The 4,647-nt window shown below is 38.6% G+C and overlaps 1 protein-coding gene across 1 annotated transcript in view; it reads left to right on the top strand.

Moving 5' to 3' along the window:
- Nucleotides 1-4,647, top strand: part of LOC108575321 (hemicentin-1-like) — a 98,716-nt gene that overhangs the window by 25,507 nt on the left and 68,562 nt on the right. The gene's annotated exons all lie outside the window — the stretch shown is intronic.

Raw genomic sequence — 4,647 nt, 5'->3', positions numbered from 1 at the left:
CCTCCTTCCATAACCAACCACCATAAAAAACTTCTCAATTATTCTCGAGCAACATCGAAAACGTCTATACAACCATACAAATACACACCCTCTGCTTTTCCCGTGACGAAGACTAACCTCACCCAGCGATCCTGTCTAAAATCTCGAGAAATCGATCTAACAGTTCCCTCTCGATACACGTCGAATTGAATACGCGTTCGAAGAAAACCCGGCCTCGCAAGTTCGTACATCCCCTCGAACGTGGTAAATAGTTTTCATCCCACCGTCGATATAACCGCCTCTAGCCCGGTCAGTAGAATTCGAAAGGGCCCTTCTAATCGGTTTGCCCCTTAAAAGCTACAGGGAATTCAGTTTGGCGTACAGGGGTTCGACTGTTTCCGGCAATGAAGATCTTTAGAAACGTATGTATTCACTGAAGGGGATTGCGAGTGGCGCAGGGGGCGGAGGGGGAAGAGGTAGTAAGAGGGGTGTTGGTTGTGCGACGAGAGGGATCACCGGCGTGGCGCGCAGGGTAGCAGAGAGGCCACGAAACGGAACGGAGGAACCAATTTCAGAGAAGTGGCTACTGGCTAATGGCAATTAGGGGTTGTACGAGTGGCTGGTTGCGGCGGCGCATAAGCGTGTACTGAAATTTACGAGGCAGACCGCGCGAATGGGCAACGTGGTATTATGGATCGCGCTAGATACAACTGACCTTTTGTTTTCGGGCTCGATCGTTATTAAATTTCGACGAAGGAGAACGGCCGGCGGAATGGGCTTGTTTCGAGAGCTTCGTGAAATTTAGCGGAGCCAAATTGTAGACGCAGCTTGTACGGAAAATATTCGGACGCTGGCGTGGAACACCAATTAGGCACGGAAGAAAGTATTAATATTTTGATAATTGCGAATGTGAATGTTACTTGGAAGATTAGGTTCGGATATTAACAAAATGAGTGTTAAACACGGTTCACGAAAAAATACTAATGTTTTAATAATTATGAATATTATTTTTCTTGACTTGGAAGTTAGGTATTTAATATTTATCTATATTTATCTCGTTTTATTTGTTTATTGCTATACTGTTACATTGTATGAGTGTTCTGTTACATTATTAACAGTAAATTTTTTTAGAATAATTAATAATTCTTGGTTCCCCATCGGTATGGAAAATTGTGATCTACCATAATTTTTCTTCTCGTGAAAGAAGAAAAATCGGGTTGTAAAAGGTTGCACTATGAATATTCATTTTTGCTAATCAGACATAATTTCAATGTCTTATACAAAAATGCGTAATCGAGATGAAAAAATCGAGATACGTCGGTAGAAGGGGAAGCTTTTATCAGCGTCCGAATATTTCACCTTCTTCTCGGTAAATATATTTGGTAATTCTGCTCGATAAAACATCAGAAAACAGCGGAACAATGAACGTAAACACGATACAGTGCTGTGCTCGTTGCCGACATACATGCCTTATCCTGCGTGATTAAGGCGATCCAATATTGCATGCAATAATTGCAATCAATAGACGTTCCAAGATTTATCGTTGATGGAAATGGACAGGCGATACGTACGTATATGCGTTTACTGTGACAGATGTATACGTTCCAACCTATGAATTTCCGTGGGCAACGCACAAGCGACGACGTTAATAGGAAATTCAATATTCTCGATCATTCGTCCTGCGAAATTGCGTGATATAAGTAACTCGCGGTAATTGCAGGAAACGTTCGTGCACGATAAATCTGTATATCAGCGAACTGTAAACTGAATAAAGTGGAGGAGTGATTAATTTTGCATACTTTCATACGGTGAAAATTATCGGTGAAATATAGTTGATGAATTTTACACTTGGAAATTTAACATTTGTAAATTTGATTTTGAATAATTTTACAGTGGAACTATAACTTATACTAATTTTGCAAATCTTGAATGATTAATTGAATTGTGAAAATACCATAGATAATGCACACAAAAAATTCAGTTACAATTCCTCTGAAATATTAATTACAAGTATATTTGTCATGCATATATAATACAACAAAAGGAGTAGAAATAGTTTCAATTAGAATTTTGAATGAAAATAAAAATCTGAACTAAGTGAATCACGATGCTCGAATTTTTGTAACTTTGAACCACGTGAGATCTTAAATCTTTCGTTAATAAAGCTACAAAGCTTCTTCCATTTTAATGAAATATTATACAAATAGTATACAAACAGCCTATCAATATTATAAATTTAAATCGTGAATAAATTCGTACAAATTTTACAAACTTACATACAAGCTCTATGAATTTGACGTTTCATAAATTAGCGGACACAAGTAGTATAAGACAAAAATAGTCAGCCGCTGCAAGAGTACCGTCTGCTTTATCATCCTGTTCGTCACTTCCACGAGGCTCGTCATTTTCTCAAATCGTTCGCGTTGATCGCGAAACTCGGCGACTTTTGGCGCAGCGAAGAAATGAAATAATTGAGATTTATCGCTGTACTGAGTCGACAGGATTTTAAGGGTTTCTTCCAGCGTGTAATACGGTCTTCTTCGAGCCGCTCTCGCCTGTTTACGCGGCCGTAAACGTCTCGAAAGAGTCTTCTTAACCCTGAGCAACGTGATATTCCAGCAGGACGCGTGCTGTTTCCGGGTTTCTCTTTCCTTTCTCCAACTTTCAAGATGTTGCTTGCGAAATTGCGTCGTTTTGACCGCTCTTTACAGAATTTCCACGCGATTTTATCGTGGAATCGTTGTTCATTCGCGTTAGCTTAATGCCTCCACGGTTAACACACGTTGAACGTTACTGCTGCGTTTATAGTTTGAGGTGTGTGTTTCAAGGGTGATTTTTGAAGATAGGGCTGAATTATTAATTTAACAGACGCAGACATAATAGAAAAAGAGAAGGTTAAATTTATGTACTCGTTCTTAGGATTTGGAAAGTTTGATTTGTTTTCCATTTTTCAACGAAAATGTAAAATATCCTCCATTTTGTAACACTTTTACTTTTCAAAAATTGGAGAAAAAATCTGAAAGACTTTTCAAAAATTGGAGAAAAAATCTGAAAGTTACATTTATATCCTCCAAAAAAAAAATTGAAACTTTTCGTTGAATAATCACCCAAAAAAAAATTCCCCAAATTTACCTATTTTTAGACTCTTCAGGATAGTGTACCTCCTTCGCTAATCCTAAAATACGAATTTCGTTGAAACCTAACTCAGCAACTTATTAGTATCTTATTTTTATCAATTTTCCCTTTACAGTATTTTATCTATCGATTACATTATTTCCTTCTTTAATCCTTATTCCAGCTTTGAAAAAAGGTGCAACCTCTGTCACGAGTATTAACATTATTCTAAAGATACAAAATGAGTGTAGTCCCTTAAAGAGGTGCACCATCCAGAGACATTTTTATATTTAAAAAATTTCAGGGAAAGCCTGAAAGCTACGTTTATATCCTCCGAAAAAAATTGAAACTTTTCATTGAACAATCACCTACCAAAAAAATTCCCAAAATTTACCTATTTTTGGCGTACCTCCTTCCCTAATCCTAAAATACGAATTTCATTGAAGCCTAAGTCTGAAACAAGCAGCAGCAAAGAAGAACAGTGTTCAGTTTAAAAATGAAGACTAAACTAAGAAACGAACGAAATAGGAATGAGAGTGTCCATTAATCGCAAGGGTTGATAATGGCGGCATGAAAAAGCATCGCGCTAAATCACTATCGCGACGTGTATAAAGCATCCCGGGGGGGGGTACATGTCCGGGTGTTAGATATAGTTTAAGAAAAGCCCTGTCTTCATTCGCTAAACGCGTTCCACTAGTGCCTCCTGAAATTAGACATTCCCTTCTCATCGTCCCCTTGGATCTGTTCGTGTTATCCCGACGCGTGGAGCGCGACGAAAATGGGACGACGCGACGCTTCGCCGGAATAATTTGCAGTTTTCGCGAACGACGGGGAACGAAGAGGATAAGTTCGGAATCGGCGGTGCTCACATAAGTTAGTTAAAGTTAAGTTGCTCACCGGGAAAATTTGTTTTTGCAACTAGGTGAAAGTTATATGACGTGCTTTAGAACGAGCCGCGGCGAGTTAGGAATTTTTACGAGACTTTAATTCCTCCGCTTCTATTCAGTCCGGGGGGTGTTTATGCTTTCTCATTTGCCTCAGACAATGTTGCAATCGAGTTGCGCGTATAATGTCGCCGTGTCTCTCTGCGTTGTCAAGTGTGCCACTCCTGTATTACAGGAATGTGTGCTTTGTGTACGTGTTTATTCGTGAGAATTTGCCGGACTAAGGGAGTACAGTGTTGTGTCATGCGAGTGAATTTTCGGTAATTGGAAAATTTCGATTGTTTCGAAACAACGGTTTGTTCGTTGAGGGAGACATTTGGTAGGGCTGCTGAGTTGAAATCTCGTGTGATTATTGGAGTTTAGGTATAAAGTTGTAGCTTATAGCGGAGTGTGTATTTTATTCAACGAAAGAGAGAGTGTGTGTGTGTGTAATGAAGTAACGAGGATACAGGAGTTGGAGATATTGTAGCATTTGGTGATCAGTTTGACAAAGGAAATTGTGCGCTTTTTTCAAAGGCTATTGTAATTGATAATATTAAATTTATTTAATACAGTATTAGATTTTATCTAGCAAATTTAATTTTCAAGCGATTTCAAATAACTGTCAATA

This window comes from Habropoda laboriosa, unplaced genomic scaffold (genome assembly GCF_001263275.1).
Source record: "Habropoda laboriosa isolate 0110345459 unplaced genomic scaffold, ASM126327v1 scaffold143, whole genome shotgun sequence".
In the NCBI taxonomy this organism is placed as follows: domain Eukaryota; kingdom Metazoa; phylum Arthropoda; class Insecta; order Hymenoptera; family Apidae; genus Habropoda; species Habropoda laboriosa.
The sequence above is the reverse complement of the archived record's forward strand: the minus strand, read 5'-3'. Positions and strand labels throughout refer to the sequence as shown.